The following is a 20,265-nucleotide window of genomic DNA, read 5'->3' as shown; positions in this document are numbered from 1 at the left end:
GGACTTCTTTGGAACTTTGATATACTAAAATGTGTTGTAAATTTTCATTAGGGAGATAATGTGTTATATTTATAAAATGTATTTAATTGACATTCACATGACTAGTATTCTCTGGAACATATTTTGGGAGGAGCTGTTTTAAAGGTTTGAAAACGTTCACTCCTTTCATTCCAAGAAGCAACCAACTGGCCATCAACCGGCCTGCCTGTGACACCAGAGACATGCTTGATTGAACTTGGCTATGCTCTTCAGTGTGAATGGAATATTCTATTTAATCAACTCAATTTAAGCCCATGTTTAATATCAGAGTTCTTAGAAAAATGAATTATTCCTTTTTAGTAGATTTATAGATTTATAGTTAGTCTCTTAGGACACTAGTAAGTAACTTAGCCAAATTCAGTAGAATGCTTTAGAGTTTATGAAGCTCATATATTATTTCATTTCATCTTCACAAAAACTCTGTGAGGTCAGAATTATTTTATCCTCATTTTGTAGATGAAAAAACTAAGTCTTAAAATTGCCTTTTAGCTTTTTCAGTTCCTCTTGGTTTCACACAGGCAGTGAATAATGAAGTGGTAACTCAAGTGCAGTTCTTCAAATTCTAGTACTTCTAAATTATCATATCAATCCTCTTCACTCAAACCACACACTTTCCACCTCTGGAGTGGCTAGAGAATGTACCCTGAGGTTTTCTTCTTCTAATTCACTGAGAAAATCATCAGAACATTCTCTTAGCATTTTACCTTCTCTCTTCATGAACTTTGCCCATCCTAACTTTTCCTTTTTAATTTTATTCTCTTTGCATTTTCCTTTATCTCTGCACATTTTATAACGCCCTTAGATATACTAAAATTACTGTGTTTTCCATCTTAACTATTCACACGTTCCCGACTTCTACTTTGTCAACAATGGAATTTCTAGCCCATGGATTCTTCATGACACGGCTGAAGAAAGTTTCAATGTTTGAGAGATGTTTGGTTTTTCTTTCTCGCAGGTTGACTGTTAAATTTGTACTGTACATTTATCAAGGATGCTCTAAATGGTACTAAAGCTGACAGAGAACAAGCAGGGGCTGACAGCTTCACTCCAGTTACAGCTGATTAAAGGCTGCTGAGGCCTGAGGGCCCAGTTTCTGAAAAAGGACCACTAAAACTTGACTGAACAATTCCAGCCTGAACATTTTATTCTGGCTACAATGGAAATGTCTGGATCTTGCACTGGTAGAAAAGGGCTGTGCAGAATGAAAGCCAGTAGTATAATAGCAGAGAACATGGGCTTCAATTGAGTTGCTTCTTCTTTACTAGAAGAGAAATGCATAGTTTGGAAAATAAAATAAATGCATAAGCCAGTGTACCAAGTATGCAGGTGTACTATATACACAAACAGAAAGACCACATATAATCTTACAGACATGCCTACCTTTCTAATGATGCCCCTTAATGATTATTACCAACTACTATGATGCTAAGTAATTGGTGCACAAGAACACATAATAATAATAGGTCTTACATTTGCATAGCACCTTTAAGTCCCCAAAATGTTTTCACATCTATTATCTCATTTGATCTTACACAATAATTGCACAGGCTAAGAAGAGAAATCAGTATCCCAATTTTACAGATGAGGAAATTAGAGTACCTCAAGTTTAGGTAAGTTAAGAGTTATTGCATGGCAAAGCTGATAATTAATTTAACTTCCCACCCTTGCTCTTTCTGTAAATATAGTGCCTATATTTGATAATTATAGATTTAGATCATTTTTTGCAAATATTACCTGCACTACAGAGACCACTTTGCTTATTATTGCATTATGTCAAACAAATTCTCTGTTTGTGTGTCTTTGACATTCTAAGATTCTAAGTTACTTGATGGTAGTATAGAATCGCAAATCAAAACCACAATGAGATATACCACTTCATACATCCTAGATGGTTATAACACAAAAAATGGACAACAAGGATTGGCGAAGAGGTAGACAAATTAGAACCTTCTTTCATTACTGGTGGGATTATAAAGTGGTACAGCCAAAAGAATTGAAAATAGGAATTCAGATAGATACTTATATGCCAGTGTTCACTGCAGCATTATTCACAATTTTCCAATGCACAAATTATTCACAAATTTCCAATTTTCCTACCTACCTTAGAAATATTCTCAGGTAAAGCAAATATCTACATACTCAAATAACGAACCCAATTTATTACATGCATTCAAATATTTCTCTTTATAAATTCTCTTATTTGGGGTGATGTATTTATCCTACTGAATCTGTAACTTATTTGCTAAAATGCTTAAATTTAGTTAATCTAATGCGACCAATCAGGAAAATAATAATTTTATGAATAACACATATTGGTTATTTTTTACTTTTGAATCAATTGCTTTATGCTGCTTGGGAAACCATTTTAATAGAAGCTTTTAACTTTAGATTCATATTATTCTGGTAACCATTTGTGTTTCTGGTTCCCTGTGTATCATGCCATTTACATAAGTTCTTCCATGTAAAGAGATTTCTAATGAATAGAGGATATTTTGTCACTTTTCTTCCTGCTTTCCTTTCAAGGATTCTGGACAGATTTTACTGTGCTAATTCATGTTGACCAAGAATTTAAATTTTGGAATATCTTAACTCTGCAATTGGTGGTAGTTTCCAAATACTAAGGTCCCTTGTGATTGCATTTATGCATTCAGATAACCATTTCATAGTGACAATGTAGTTTTATTTAGCTTGTCCCAAATTACTTTTATTTGATATGGGCCATGGACCATTTTCTTCTGAAATGTTCATAATTTCCAAACGTTCATACAAGGGTGTGTATTTTTAAATGTTTTTGCTAAAATCATTAGAGTATTTTCCTTTTTTACTATTTTAACCAGGAGCTTTTCATTACAGTGTCCCACCACATTTTCCTCTTTAAATCTCAGCCTTCATTCATTAGTACCTGAGGCCCGATTCTCAAAAATGCTGATAAAACTCCCCACATAATCATTAGACGAGCTCAGCTTAATACAGTACTTATAAAACTTGTTTGAAAAGAGAAATTACTGCTTGTGGTTTGAGAATAATGCCAACTATAACTATAATACGTCAAAGAAAAATAAGTTGTGATTTTGCTTTATATTTAACTTTGGGTTTATTAAAAATTTACTTAGAGTGTTATTTCTTTATTTGTGTTCCAATAATAAATCTTAGGAAATTATAACTAAAGTATTTTAATGTACATACTTAGAAATTCTATTTCAAAATACAAAGGTAAAATCTTGAAAAAAATATGACAAAATCTGTAGCTACTTTACTTCAAAATATTATTTCAGTTTTTTTAAAAAATCACAGTTTTTAAAGGGCAAAAAGTTTCAAAATATCTTTTCAAGTATTACATCTTACAAATTTTTATTTATTAACTTGTTCAGTTAATATTTGCCAAGTGTCACATTTTGTACAAGATTCTGTGCTCAGTATTTGTGTAAGCAAAGAAGAATAAGATATGTACAGTGACCTAATGATTTAGTAGGGGAGGAGGCTAGCTAAAATACTCTGGAAAGTGGACTTCAATATTAGCAAAACACTTTATGAGGTTAAAGAATTGATTCCTCCTAGAGAGTCACGGAGAGTTTCCTCAAGAAGGTGACGTTTAAGATGTGCCTTCATGAAGAGAGTCAGGAAGATGGCAGAGTAGGAGGACGTGCGCTCACTCCCTCTTGCAAGAGCACCAGAATTACAACTAACTGCTGAACAATCATCAACAGAAAGACACTGGAACTCACCATAATAGACACCCCACAACCAGAGACAAAGGAGAAGCCGCAATAAGACAGTAGGAGGGGCACAATCACGTTAAAATCCATTCCCATAAATGCTGGGTGGGTGACTCACAAGCTGGAGAAAAGTTATACTGCAGAAGTCTACCCACTAAAGTGAGGGTTCTGAGCCCCACGTCAGGCTTCCCAACCTGGGAGTCCAGCAGCAAGAGGAGGAATGCTCAGAGAATCAGACCCTGAAAGCCAGCGGGATTTGATTGCAGGACCTCCACAGGACTGGGGGAAACAGAGACTCCACTCTTGCAGGGCACACAAAAAAGTGTGCTCACCAGGACCCAGGGGGAAGGAGCAGTGACCCCACAGGAGACGGAACCAGACCTACCTGCTGGGGTTGGAGGGCTGCCTGCAGAGGTGGGGGGTGGCTGTGGCTCACCGAGGAGACAGGAGCACTGGCGGCAGGGGTTCTGGGAAGTGCTCATTGGTGTGAGCCCTCCCAGAGTCTGCCATTAGCCCCACCAAAGAGCCTGTAAGCTCCAGTGCTGGGTAGCCTCAGGCCAAATAACAAACAAGGTGGGAACACAGCCCGAACCATGGCAGACAAGCAGATTCAAATTTTACTGAGCTCCGCCCACCCAGCCCAACCCACCATCAGTCGCTCCCATCAGAAGCACCTAGGAGCCTCCTAGATAGCTTCCCCCACAAAAGGGCAGACAGCAGTATCAAGCAGTATCAGCAGTATTTCGTCTTGTGGAACTGAAAACCACAGCCACAGAAAGACAGAAAAAATGATAAGATGTGCCTTATCAGGCTGAATAGGGTTCTGACCAAGACAGATGGAAGGGAAGTGTTTTTTGGGTAAAGGGACTGGAATGAACAAAGGCCCTGAGAAGTGAAAGCACCTGGGGCATTTTGTGACTATGTGGAATTTGATAAGGTAAGAACACAAGAAGCTGTAGGAACAAGGGTAGGATACAAGGCTGGAAATCCAGCATGGGGGTAGTTCAAGAAGAATATGCATAGGTTTACAAATGAAGATAAATTTGAGCATTTTTCTTCAACTCTTCTCACCCATTATATATACGTACACAAACAACAAAGCCTAAAGAACACACATAGTCACCCCAAAGTAAATTGTTATAAAGCCGTAGAGGTAAGTTCTAGGAACCTGAAGCTCATCACTAAAGAGCCAAAGCGTTTTCTCCTTCTTCTTAGACCTAGCACTCCTCTGCTAAAACTGAGTCCAAGCCAGGAAGGGGGATGAAGCAGAGAAGAGTGAACGAGGAAGGATAGATGGAGATTAAGGCAACCTCCCAGGGAGGAGGTTGTGGGACAAGGGAACATGAGATAAAGAGGTCCAGAGTCCAGAGCAACTATGCACCATCTGGTCCCAAGGTTTGTGAAACTTGCTGAACCTTTCAGGGTTGCATTTCCTTTTCTGAACCAAGAGAGTTGACTTGGCAATATTGGACGTCCTTCTGGCTATAATATTTCATGACTATAAGATTTAGGATTATGAAAATAAAGTCGAAAATCAGAAAGCTAAATTTCAATCACAGCTTTGCCTTTAATTAACTGCATATCCTTGAATATCTTCACCCAGTTTTAATATTTATAATATAGGTTAATAATAGCTGCATCTACTCTGTGCGTACATACTTGAAAATACATGGGGAGAATTTCAGACTACACAAAGGCTGACGTTTCTATTTTTATAACTGAATTTAACTGTGTAAAATCAATGTGAAGGTATGCACCCTATTAGGTCCAATTCTACCAAAGCATGAACAAACAGCAATCTTTGAGAGGATCAAGGTTAATGGAAGATTAATTGGCCATCTCTTACTCGAAATGCTACACCAAACATCATCGCCAAAGCAGCCAGGCAAAGGGTAGCACTAACAGAGCACCCCTCATGTACCATCCACCTCACATATACAATCACAACCAGGCCCATAAATTCTGACCATTTAAATTAATAATTCTATGGCCAGAATCTCTTACTTTACAAATGATTTTCTGTTGTGACAGAGCCAAGCATTGTTCTGGGTCATCTGATAGCTTCCTATAGGCTGACTAGGAATTTTATTCAGGACAGAGCAAGAACCATGCTAGGCACTGTGACAGACACAGCTAGAACAAGTCATATCTTATTTCTTTTCAAATTCTCGACAACACTGAAATGTAGTTCCTATTGTTTCCACTATATAGATAACATGCTGAGTCTCAATAAAAGGAAGATTTTTTTTTTCCAAGGGCATGCAACTAGCACTGTCACAAGGAGACTTTGAATTTCATTCTACATGATGAAAAAGACAAAACGTAGGCTGGTACGTGTTTGTGTGCATGTATGTGTGTGAGTGTGTGTATGTGTGTCACTTATTGAATGATGAATATAAAGTAACATCTTTTGGTTACAAGAGGTTAATGTAGATTAAATAAGCATAAGTGGCTACCTTTTTCTCATAAGTCAGAAAGAACTGTTTGTCAGCTTTGAAAAGCACTTCTCCCTCTAATAGAATTACATTGAAGATGGAATCCATTTATAAGAAAGCTACACATAGATGTCATTTACCCTGATCATGTCCATAAATGGAATGTGCAAACCAAAGTGGGAAACCTTATTTTAAAAGAAAAAGCAATGCATGTTTGTTTTGCAAAGTGTTTTCAAAGTATACTAGATGAAGAATCCTTCTTTCTCCTAATAATGATTTCCTACCCAGTAGCTAAGTACAAGTCTACATGTCTACTTACTGTCTACTCTTCTTCCTTTCCAGTAATCTAGATTTATGGTGCATCTACCTTTCTCCTTCATCTGCAAGGTCCTAGGACATTCAGGTAGCCAATCTGCCCTTAAATATGTCTCTAAGGAAATGGTGCTAATTAGTATTGGAATTTACAGCCTTCCATTTTATTGACTTGTCCTACTTTCTTCGATAATTAACTAATGAGTAAAGTAATGAGCTATGTTAGTCAGTCATGCTGTTCAATTAAACGGCAAATCAATTATTGAAAATAGTTTCGGACAGCTCTAATGTTGGCATGATGTGCACGTGTATGTGTGTGCATATTGAATGTGAGTGTAATTATGTCCTAGATATTACAAAGTCAGTCTATGTGAGGATGTTATGACTGAAAAGGTCCTTTCTGACTGCAGTGCAAAGTGAATCAGATGCCAAATACAAATATGTCATTATTTGTCTATGTCTGTTTACACTTAGTAATTTTTACTTAACTGAGACAGTGCAGCTTCCTCGACTTGTGAAATATATCACAAAGCATCATCTAGTGAAGGAGTAATAAGACAGAAGGCAAAGAAGCAGCAATAAACTTTTTCACTTTGGAAAAGTGTCAAGGGTGATACTGTTAAAGTGGAAAATAGGGCTAGACTTGTGATTCAACTTAATCTCAGGTCATTCATCTTAGATATTTTCCTATTCTTTAATTATATTGGAAAAATCCTTAAGTGTGAAAAGTTTGTCTATAACATATAAAATTTATTGGGCATAATAGTGTAGTTCAACCTCATTGTAGAGGGGGAAGAGAACAGGCACACACACACGTGCACACACACACACACACACACACACACACACACATCTGGTAGACTAAAAGCCAAACTGGCAAAATGCAAAGAGCCTCTGCAAGTCTCTGGCCTGGAAGCTTCTCTTGAAGACAGGCAAATTGACAGTCGGCTCCTCACCAACCAAGCGGTCACTTTGTAACCGAGCAGGACCCTATGGGGCCTTCCCAGGACAGACCCCTCCCCTACATCCTCTGCTTTAGTTCCTCTCTGAAGTGCCTGGATAACAGCATCTGATGCACATTTCCTGAAGTGTTTTACAGGTGCTAAAATCCCCACCAATGGAAGAAATTAACTTCCTGTTGACAAAGAGTATGTAGCCCCCAGACCTACTACAGCCTAAGGATTGTTTTGGTAACTCCTGTGACACCACCCTGTTACCTCACCATCAACCAATCAGAGAATTGTGCACAAGTTCCTCATGTACCCTGGGACTCCCCTTCCTCACCTGGCCTTTCAAAACACTTTGCTGAAACCCTTCAGGAAGTTCAGGTATTTGAGCGTGAGCCACCCCTATTTTTTGTCTGCTGCCTTACAATAATTGCTGTACTTTCCTTCACCACAACCAGGTGTCAGTAGATTGGCTTTACTTAGTGGGCAAGCAGACCCAAGTTTTGGTTCCGTAACAGTTTGTGATCTTTTCTATTTTCAGTTTCTCACTCAGTTTCTTTAGATGTGCCTATCACCTACACATCTCCCCTTGGTATTACCTTGCACTGGAAATTTACTGTGAGTTTTAGATAGAACACACTATAGTTTTTCCACCTGCTCTTGACCTCGTGGCACCTAATCTTTTTGGCATGCATTACAGGTTCAGCCTAGTGCATTTTTTAAAACATGGCATATCTTAGCTCACAATTCTTCAAAGATGTCAGTTACAACACCAAAGACTATTCAAACTCATAATAACCTATCGCTATTTTTAAAAAAGAATCTTTAATTTGAGATCTGCCCCGTTTTTATTTCATCTTCATGATAGTCTGTTACCAGCAAGACAGTAGAATGATTATTATATTTTCCTTTAATAGAGCTTATGAAGATTGTCATTTTAAGGTACTTAGATTCTTAAGAATATCTTCTTTCAGGGAAAACTTGAGCAAAGCTTTAAATGATAAGACTTTTGTTAGCATGAGAGAATGCAATTTGCACCTTCAAAATATCCCCAAATTCTTTAAAGGTGTAAATGTTGTTTTTATCCCCTAAGTACAGTTTAAAATCTTAAGCTTCAAAAGTGATTAAGCCCTATTATAGGAACAACAAAGCAAAGCAAATCAAAGCCAGGTCAAAAAAGGCAACAGCAAGTTTTCATTTCCAAACAGTTTTAATTCTCTGTTTGTGTTCTTGCCTGAAAGGAGGCAAGGAACACAAACATTCCCATGTGAATCAAATTAGAATTTACATATGAATTACATTAGAAATATGAGCTCCATCAAGGAATAATTAGCGCTGTCCTGGGTTATGTGAAGGCGAGCAAAATTAAATAAGAACAATTTCAAAGGCAAGTTTTGTTTTGCTTCTTCAGCTAAGCTGGTTTAATCAGCAATAATGACTGAAATAAATCCACTCCATCTAAAGTAATGTACAGCCTACCATATTGTGTGAAATGCCGTTACTGACTTAGTAAATCATAAAGTCGATGAGAGGACATCACTCATGAGTCTCTGACGTGGTTACTTTATGCCTAATGCCAAGTGTAGGGGGTGGGAGAACTTGATCCAATCAGCAAGCACAGTGAGGGCTAATGTTACAAAAACATGCCAGGAGGACATCATAAAAGTCAAGGGGACACTTAGAATCACATCATACCTGTTTTGCATTGCATTTGTTGATGTCGTTACTGCAATTGCTACTTTATGCTCACAGAGGACAAAGACTGAAATTTCTGTCTACAAAATGGTAGTGCTACAAAAGAAATAGAGAAAATGCAATACCAACTGGAATCAGCTGGGTGACATAGATATGCTTCAGCCACTAAACAGGGCTATGGTTTACGAGTGCTTCCTCTAATGAGCTAGACTCCAGTGACCATAAAACTGAAATATAATTATGACATTAAAGATGCCTATATTTGAACTTAATTATTAATTAATTTAATGAGAGGAGAGGAGGTTGTAAAATTGCTAATTAAATGGCTCTGTAAAACTGCAGACGGTGGAGGATTTACCAAATGATGAATCCCACAACAGTATTTTTGCTATATCAATATTCTATTAATATACAGTATGCCAGAGGAGCTAGCTAGAAGGTGGTTGTTAAGTTGATGTGCAGGTGTGCAGTGTGGCATGACCTAAAATTCCAAATGACAGCATCCTTGAGGATAGATCGGCCCTTCCATTTAGAGTAGGTACTGGAGTCTGTTAAATGAACTGAGTAGGTCAGAGCACAGCTCATCTGACTGTAGTTACATGGAGACAAAGAGTTGTGTTTTTTTTTTTTTTTTTTTTGGTCGAGCCACTGTCTTAGATCTTGTCTCATGATAACTAGAATGTCAGGGTCAACTTGCTTTGTATTAACCAAAAGGGTGGGTTTGCAAGAAGTCTAAATATTAATGCATCTTAAAAACAAGACAATGCTTCATATTACATGCTTCTGGAAATGCAATTCGATTAAGATGGCAATTCTTGGCAATTAATGTACTGGAACAAGCAAACACGGATTTTCACATGAGATAGACATAGGTCCAAATTCTGGCTCTGACCCATATCAGCAAGGTGACCTTGGGAAAGCAGATACACTTCTCTGGGCCTCAGTTTCTTCATCGGTAACATGGGGTAAATATTCCTAAAGTCATAGGGCTGTTGGGAGGATTATATTAATAAAATCTGTAATGCAACTAGCTCAGTGCTTACTCACAGAAGGTGCTTAAAAGGAGAAATAAGTAAAGCAAAACTCTATGTGTTGAATTAGGACTTGAGAGGGACAATTTGTGAGATGCGCACACCACACCATGGTGGGAAATGGTACCCTAACCTCAGCACATAGGAAGCAGTATTCAACTAATGGAAGACTTTAAAAGTAGAGTCATCAGGAGAAAAATGTCCCTTTTCAATCTAATTCAGAGGATTTTTACTGAAGCATTTTTATTGACTCTACTCAAGTCAAATTTGAGCTGGAAAAAATATTGAATGACACATTTCAGAGAATAGCTAAGTGAAGTTCAAGGTAATTAAAAATATGGCATGCTAATTGCTCATACAAGCTTAAAATTATCCTTATCAATCTGCAAAGTATGGTAAACAGATTCTCTTATCAGGAAAAGATGATTAAAAATGGATTCAAGTTAAGTGCATGACGTTGTTTGAAGGACTTAAGTAAATCCAAAGTCCTTGCTCTTTTTTTCATCCCCACTTATTGTACAAACAAGCACGACTTATTAATAAGGAAAATGATTGTCCCCTCTTATACTTAGAATAGATATTCATTACACTGATATTCCCATTCTTCCACGACTTGGCAACATGAACTTCAATTCTTTTAAAAGCCAGTGACCCTTATAAAAATAAGAATAATCAATGAGTTAAAGAATCTACCTGGGAGTGAAGGCACATCTTTTTATTTACTAACAAAATGAATAATTAAAAATGCTATTGATTATATTAGAGTGGCAAAATTCATAAACAACCTTGGAAACCCTGGGCTTACTAAAAATCCATTTGTGGAAGAGGATTTAACTGAGCATTTCATGCTGAACCCGTCTTCGAGGTCTGCTTATGATCACATGATTTCTTGATTCCTAGAGTGGACTTACGATTAGAATGAAAGTCTGAAAAGATTAATTAACTAATCTTGGATTAGAAACTTTCAAACTAATTGAACAAGGGAAATAGTTCAGCTCATCAGCCAAGTCCCTGATTGGTATTGTAGAGCACAAGATGATAGGGCATATCGTATAATTATAGTTGAACAATGTCACAGTAAAAACTTCAAAGGCAAAGAAGGGCCTTTTCCTTAATTTTGAAATAAGTGGAAGGATTTATGATGACAAAAGCCAGAGAATCAGTAGCAAGAATATGATGAGAAAAAGATATTACTTATAATGAGGTAGGTTTACACATAATATTTTAGTCTGTACGTGCACGCACACACACACAAACACACACAGGCACATTGATACACAAATACTGGGTAGTGGAAGCATGTGAACATTTATTCTAAATACAAGAAGAGACATTTTCCTTAGTAATAAGAAATGCTTATTTGGTTTTTAATGAAAGTGTTTGATGAATCGTAAAGGGTAGGTGAGTGTCTTGAGGGGATCCCAGGAGGCCCCTCACCCAACCACTTCAAGACCATGGAGAGCATGGACACCCTTCATGCTTCAGGCAGTCATCAAGAAATCGTAAACCTGTCGGAGCTATCAGTCTTGTCAAAGACTGTCACTGGTTCTTCCTCCCTTTTAATCCACTCTCTATACAGAAGCCAAAGGAGTCTTTCTCTAACAGAGTGCAGATCTGACCTGGCCAGCTTCTTTTAATGACTTACCTTTGCTCCTAAGACCCAATTCCAGATCCCTACACTGACTACCAGGCTGAGGCCCAGGAAGAGTCACCCCAGCTCAGACTGTAGCCGTCATCCCACTCACAGGTCCATGCAACTTTCCAAGGATCTTCCTGTCTCAGCCTTTTGCAAATGGTTTTGCTTCTGCCAGGTACGCCTTTTCTCCTTCTCTTTACTGATCTAACTCACCAGTGCTTACTACCAGGTGTTCTTAACGACACAGTAGGATCCGAATTTGTAGATCATTGTTAATCTGAGGGTAGAAAAGGTGTATCTCAATGATTTTAATATTTTAATACATCTTTCTCTTATTATGCATGAAAATGAACATCTCTTCAAACTATGTGTACCTCCATTCCTCTGAACTGCCTATTCATGGATTTTGTTTTTATTGATATAAAGGAGTGCTTCATGCATCAAAGTAACGAAACTTTTCTATTTGTCTTACAAATATTGTAAATAGCCCCAGGATACTCTTTGTTTTTGACCTTCTGTGCTCTTCCCGCTTCAGATTTTTAATACAATTTTTATGTATTCAGATTTTAAAACATTAACAAAATAGTTTCTGGATTTTGGATCATTCATACAAAGGATTCCACATCTATGGACACCAAGTGGGGAAAGAGGGCGGTGTTGGGGTGGGATGAATTGGGAGACTGGGATTGCCATACATACATTACCAATAAGAAAAAAATTATCAAATTATATGCTTTAAATATAGGCAGTTTATTGTATGTCAATTGTATCTCAAAAAAAGTTCTTAAAAAATTATAACACATAAAGATTTCCATGTTTTATTGCATACATTTGTAGTTTTATTGTCATGTTTGAATTGTTAATCTACCTAGAACCTTGAGTGAGTGACGAGAAAGAGATCCGTATTTTTTTAAAGTGGACATACAGTGCATATACCATCATACATACTTTTACCACTAATATGAGTATCACCTTTATTATAAACCATTATATTTATCAGGATCTATTATTGGAGTCCATTATGTTCTTTGTAATTATGACAGCTTGTTATATCTTTTTCCCCTAGAATTTCCTCAGAAATTGTATACAATTCAACTATTCTATTTTAGAATAGCTGAAGTAGTAACAAAACATTTTGGTATTTTTATTGAATTTTGTTACCTGTGTAGATTAATTAGGGGGAATCATTTGTGTTATAATGTACTCTTACTTCATAAGATGAAATAGATGCTTTATCTATTCAAACATTTTAAAAGTTTTCAGTAAAATTAATCAAATCTTTATATAGAAATTTTATATTTTTGTTGTATTTATACCAAGGAAATTTATATTTTTGCTACTATTATAAACTGAATCTTTTCTTCCATTATATATTCTTTCCAGCTTTGTTGAGATATAATTGACAAATAACATTGTACATGTTTAAGGTACACGACTTGATGATTTGATGTAGGTATACATTGTGAAATGATTACCAAAATCAGGTTAATTAACACATGCCTCACATCACAAAGTTACCTTTTTTTGTGTGTGTGGTAAGAATACTTAAGATCTACTCTCTTGGCAAATTTCAGGTATATGATACTCTGTTAGGAACTATGACCACCATGCTGGGCATTTGAACAGCATCTCCACGTTTCTCCCACCTTCTAGCACTTGCCAACCACCATTTTACTCTCTCTGTTTCTGAGTTCAACTTTTTTTAGGTTCTACAGACAAATAAGATCATATAGTGTTTTTCTTTCTTTCCTGGCTCATTTCACTTAGCATGATGCCTTTTTGGTTCGCGCATGTTATCGCAAATGGTAGGATTTCTCTTTTCATGGCTGAATAATATTCCGTTTTATATACATATATTACATTTTCTTTATCCATTATATTTTTTAACTATTGGGTTTATAATAGGAAAGCTATTGATTTTTCAAAGTAACTTTTTATTAACCTTATTAGATTTTTTTCAGTTTCTCAATTGCCTCTATTGGGTTTTCTACCTACAAAAATAATCTTAATAATAATATTACCTCTACCTTTTCATTTTACATGTCATTTCCTTCCCTTGTCTAAACACATTAGCTAGTACCACCAAATATTATTATTTTTTAAATGGTAAGATAGTGACAGTGGACATTTTTGTTTCCTAACAATTAAATATTAAACTGCAACTACATCAAAGTACATGTTAGACACTTTGAGGAGAGTCAAAGGATGCCTTGTGATATTTGGATTGTGTTGTTAGAAAATTTATTGCATAAGAGGAGAGTTACAACTTAATAATTTTAATTTTAGATAAAACCTCTAGGTGAGATAAAAATGAAATACTGTCAGAGTTTAGATAAAATGGAGATTTGGTCTTCTAGGTAGGTAAGTTTATATTGTACTCGTGCAGTAATACTGAGCCCTTAATGGTGGCATTTGAGGACAAGGGGTCATATTGATCAAAGGTTTGGAGGTGGAATTGCTTGTATACATGCTGGGAACAGTAGCTTATGATAATGAAGAGACCGGCTAACTGCAGATGTGATGTTTCGTGTGGACACACACCAACTCATAATAGTTACATGCTAGCGAGTATCTTCTTCCTCTGCGTGCACAGGATTTACTCCTTGACTTTTCAACTTGGATGGCTCCCATCTAAGCTTTTCGTGACTAATAACATTTATTCATTTGTATGTACTTTCTTTCTGCCTTTTTCTGATGAGGGAAGTATATGGAACTAGAATAAACCCCACATCCTTAATATCCATGTTACTCCTGGAGGAAGGAACTGCAGTTTTAGAACAGAGGACTTGTTGAAACAGGAACAACAAAATCTCGTGAAAGAAATTCTTCAGTTGAAGAAAAAGAGAAAGATTAGTTCATTGAGTAAAGTAGGCATGATTGACATAATTGTACATTCAGACGTAACAGGCTGGTGAGGGTAGGAAATGGGAAGTATAGTGAGAGAAATGGATGTAGAAGCAGACAAGGAATTTTAGAATTGTAAACTCAGCCTTGTTACTGAGCAGTTGATTGACCAAAATAAAGTTATTCAGTTTCTACATGTACCCCATATCTTACAAAATTAAGGAAATAGCTCTAATCCACCTTTTCTCTAAACTTAAAGTAACACCAAGAATGTCTATCTTAAATAAGTCACCAATAAATCATAACATGGCAACCACAGCAACAGATTTTCTGAGTTACAACACGTGTTGGTCTTTATCTGTGGCCCACTGCCGTTTAGGAAGAGAGCTTTATTTTTAAAAGCTATAATTTTTTTAAAGGGACATATGGGAACTCAATGCATTCTTCAACAAATAAAAAAGCCAAAACATCTGGTATACCAAATGGAGAGGGAGAAGAAAATGGGCTATTTAGGGACGCCATCTTTTAACAGTGCAGGTGTATATTGATAATCATTTGGCTAGAAAAACGCTCTGCCAAGCCTGGCTCCAGATTTCTGCTTTGAAGGAACTGTAGATAATTGAGAATAGGTTTATAAAGGCTTTGCTCTCCATTCCTAATTATGAAATAAACTTTCTACATACTGGGCTGTTTTACATTTATGGTCCTGCATTTGTAATCTGAGAAGTGTTAAATCTGCTTCGCTTTACAAGCACTTGATCCATCATAAGTTAAAGGTTGCTCTGGGGAGGTGATGAAATGCCCCGTAACATGGGTACATAAAGGGAAGACAGTTCTTCCTGTACAAAAGAGAATAGTCAAGGGGGAGTTGATCAAACTGTTGCACCAAGGAACAAATGAAATGAAGTTGGGGCTGGGGAATTACTCATGATTACGTCCTTGCATGGTCTTAAGAAAGTAGAACATCAATAAGTAATGTGAGCAGGAAAAGAATAATACCTTGTTCATCTCTCGTCTGTAAATTCCTCAAATAACTTTACTGTTCCTATACAAATCACAAATCTACAAAGGAATTTGAGATGGTTGTACATTGAACACTTTACTGGCTATTTAACAGTAATTTATCTTAGAATTACATGCAAAACATAATTTTATATTAATATTCAATAAAATAATAGCAAGGAATTAAAGGGTATTAAAATGTTATCTTCCCAAATAGTTCTGTGATAAAAATTGTTTAGGAAGTTCTTGATAGTAGGAATTCTAAGGATCTTTAATGCATTAATGTGCATTATGAATCCCCAAGAGAAATCTAATGCTGCATTTCCCAAAGGCATTTTATAATGGAGCACTTGTACAGTGACACAATGAAACAAAGGCTCTGAGGCTCTTTCCAGCTCCAAGATTCTTCTTTTTCATGAAATCTCTTTATTCAAAAAACTTTATCCAAAAGTGGAGTTTTACATTAGAAGCCACAGATGGACACAAAAGAATGTTAAATTAAATTATTGTCCTCAAGGAGCTGACAATCTATTGAGAATGGAGAGTGACCAGAAAGTAATATCAGGGAAGGAATTGATTTTTGTCTTTCTTAAAAATCACTGCTGTATTTGCAGACTACTGCCTGGTACATAGTAGGCATTTAGTAAATATTGAATGAATGGATGATGGTAAGGTTGTGAAAGGGCTAGAATGGTAAATAACTAACTTACACTCAGTTGTTGGCTCTGCAGTGAATAGGGAGTAGTTAGGCTTACTTGAGCAGGGAGTGTCGAACACTCTTTTACAGAAAGAATTGTATGCAAGCTGTCCTTAGACCTTGGCAATGAAGCATTCAAACTAGACCAACATGAAGCTAATAGGATGGCTTAAATAAAGTTTATATGTTTTATTATCCACAATATGTAATTAAAATGAATATAAGCAAACTTCTCTGCACAATGGCTATTCATTTTTTCACACAAAGGTAAAGCCTCAGGAATATGAGTTTATTCTATTTTTCAAAGACCTCCAAGTGACAAAGATATCCTATCGTTCTTATAATATGATGTTGCATGACATGAATATATTTAGGGACTTTACAGTGAACTAGACCTGGATTCAAATCTTAACTAACCTTCTTAACTCTCCTACTTACTATATAGCTTCTCTTACGTTAATTTTATTCACTAAAATATTTTAATAAACCAATCTACCAGGGAATTCAGCCTACTGTTTTTATGTCATACTGTAAATCCATTTCCTCTGTGTTATCAAGGAAGAAGAGCTAGTTTCCATTCTCTTTATTGAAGTATTTTAATGTATGTATGTTTTTATATATTTTTCCAGTTCTTTCTTTGTACCTTTAGTCATAATTCGTATTTGTGGTATTTTACTCTGTTTATTTGTCTTTTCCTAGCATGTTCATATCTTAACTTTGATCACCTCAGTGAATTCTTAGGCTTAGCATACATGGTGGCATAGATCCAAGGTTCACAAAAGGATCCAAATTTATATATGTATAATCAGAAAAATGTAATAATCACAACCACAAGAACAATGATAAACAAACGCAGAGACGGAAATGAGATCCAATGCAAAGGTAACTTAAGTAAAATATCCGTAATACACCCAGCTGTAGTAGAAGCACCTTAAGCAGCTCAATCCACCAGGCACAGACTTAGTCAGATAACAAATCATGTTCTTAGTGAGATATCCCCAAATTAGATTTGCATCTAACACACTGAGTAAATATACAAAGACTGCCAAGTCTCCCCAGCAATCTCATATATTTGCATTCTCTGCATTTGACAATAATAAAGGAGAAAATAGGAGGTATTTCCATCGTCAAGAGGAAATACAGACCATGCAGAAAGCCAAAGAGAAGGGGCTGTTTTGGGACCATAAAACATTGATATTATAAAATAAATAATACCTAATATTTACTGAGTACTTATTACATGCCAAACATTCTGTCTTATTCTTTGTATTCATGATTTTATTACAGACTCTCAGCAACCCAATTAGGTAGATAATCATTAACCCCATTTTACCATTTCCAAGGAGTGAGTCTCAGTGAGAAGCTTGTCTGAGATTACTGGGCTAGTGAGTGAGTGAACAGAGATCTGCAGCAGGACTGTCTAAGTACAAGTAACTACTCTGATATTTACATTTTCTTTTTTTTTGACATTCTAAAAGTAATTATTTATATTGGACTTCGAATAAGAAAGTTTAGAAAAAGACGTGTTTGAAGAGGAATGTTATAGAAACAGATACCCACTTAAGCTTTTCTCAATATCTACTTAGAATATAAAAATCAATTAGAGTCAAATTTGTGAAGCAGGTAATGTATCATACATAGTCTTAGTCACCGTGGTTACTTACATTAACTTTTCTGGTGCTTCTTTCTCTGTTTCTGCTCACAATTATGCTTACCTAGAAGAAACGTTTTCTGTTGTTATTCAGTACTTTATAAAAAGCCATAGAAATTGTCATCCACATGTAAATTTGTCATGAGAGCTGTTCAGTAGCTACCTAAGCCCGAAAATCATCAGAAGATCACCTGGAGGGCTTGTTAAAACACAGCTTGCTGAGCTTCCGACTTACTAATTTCTGACTTACTAGATCTGGGGAGGGACCCAAACATTTGCATTCTTTTAACAAGATGCCAAATGATGCTAATGCTTGTAGTCCAGGTACCACACTATTAAAAAAACTGTGAGGTGAGTGTAAAGCTGTCTAGCTGGTCAGGCTCTTGTGCTGTAAGATTTTTGGCAAGTGGTTCTAGGCAAGAAAGCTCAACTGCATATCAAATTGAGGTGCTGGAGCAAGAACTAGGTCTTGCCCTTTACTAAACTGTAGAGACATAACGTCTGGATGGACCTGAGCAGTCCTGAAAGAGATCCACTTTCAAGGAAGGACAGTGGGGATCCCTGAAAGAGAACTCACAGTGTCACAGTAGGAGAGTAAGAAGTCTAGGAAAGTGAGCCTGAGTTTATAGAGACGTGGTGGTTTCAGAAGCAGATACTAGAATTTATCCCAAACTAGTGATCCCAATACATGTGTGGTTTCTGGAAGAGAGGTACTGCATTTGATCATTAAAGAAACCTAACAGTAAATGCCACCATACTTTCAGGCTTGAACAATATTCCTGTGGATCCCTAGCTTAGGGTAGCTTAAAGCCACAGAAATTTATTTGCTCACAGTTCTGCTGCCTCTTCTAGTTTCTGGTGATGGTCAGCATTCCTGGACTTGTGGCCACATCACTCCAGTCTCTGCCTCTGAGATCTCACTGCCTCCTCTCCCTTTTGTTAATTCTTTCTCTGTCTCACTCTTATTAGGACATTTGTCATGGGATTTAGAGCCCACATAGATAATCCAAGATAAATCCTCCACTCTATCATGTCCATTGCCATGTAGGATGATCCTTTATTCTTTTGCTATGTCAGGTAGTTGTATTACTCAAGGTTCTCCAGGGAAATCAGAAAAATGGAACCAACAGGATACACACACACACACACACACACATATACATATACATATATATTTTTTCCATATTTGGTTTCCAAACTTCTGTATTTTTCCACATTTGGTTACATATATCAATACAAAGAAGGATTCTTTATCTAGTATACTATGAAAACAATTTGCAAAACACACATGCATTGCTTTTTCTTTTAAAGTAATGTTTCCCACTTTGGTTTGTACATCCCATTTATGGACATGATCAGGGTAAATGACATTTATGTGTAGCTTTCTTATAAATGGATTCCATCTTCAATGTAATTCTATTAGAGGGAGAAGTGCTTTTCAAAGCTGACAAACAGTTCTTTCTGACTTATGAGAAAAAGGTAGCCACTTGGGCTTATTCAACCCACATTAACCTCATGTGACCAGAAGATGTTACTATGTATTCATCATTCAATAAGTTACACACATACACACACACACTCACACACATGCATGCGTGCGTGCGCACAACACGCACCTGCCTACGTTTTGTCTATCTCATTACACAGAAGGTGATTTTAAATAGATTGATAGATCATCAAGGTTGAAGGGAAGACGTTAATGATATCACTCTTGCCTTTATATTGAGAAATTTGAGTTTCACAGAGTTTAATCACTTGCCTCAAATCACACTGCTTGTTTGTGGCAAAGATAAAACTTGATTTTTAGCACAATTCTTTCCACGTAGAGGACTTGGAATACTTCTTATATTTCTTTTCAGTTATTTTCCCTTTAACAACCCCTACATTGATAGCTGAATTTGAAAATGCATTCTGGCGTATGAAATGTGACTCTCTCTTGTTGAAAGGAGGTACTAATACTGTTCTCCCACTAACTGAAATCAGAGATGCAATATTGTGCTATTTCTACTTGAGAAACGGTAAGGAAATCTGTGGGTTCTCATTAAACTCCTTCTGGTATTTTGTGGGAGGGAAAACATCTTCAAAATTATATTTTACAATTTGATGCATGCTTTGGAGGAGAGTATAATTCAGATCATTTAACTGTGTAGCTCTATCTTTGGAACCACCTAAATACAGAGGCAGTGACCTTAAAACACATAAATAAGTAACAGAGGAAAGGACTCGTTGGTTGAGTTTTGAACCCATTCAAGTTCCAATA

The 20,265-nt window shown here is 36.4% G+C and overlaps 1 long non-coding RNA gene across 7 annotated transcripts in view; it reads left to right on the top strand.

Moving 5' to 3' along the window:
• LOC130831327 (uncharacterized) overlaps positions 1–20,265 on the top strand; it is a 142,681-nt gene that overhangs the window by 28,402 nt on the left and 94,014 nt on the right. The window lies entirely within an intron of this gene.

The sequence above is a fragment of the Hippopotamus amphibius genome, chromosome 11 (assembly GCF_030028045.1).
Source record: "Hippopotamus amphibius kiboko isolate mHipAmp2 chromosome 11, mHipAmp2.hap2, whole genome shotgun sequence".
In the NCBI taxonomy this organism is placed as follows: domain Eukaryota; kingdom Metazoa; phylum Chordata; class Mammalia; order Artiodactyla; family Hippopotamidae; genus Hippopotamus; species Hippopotamus amphibius.
The sequence above is the reverse complement of the archived record's forward strand: the minus strand, read 5'-3'. Positions and strand labels throughout refer to the sequence as shown.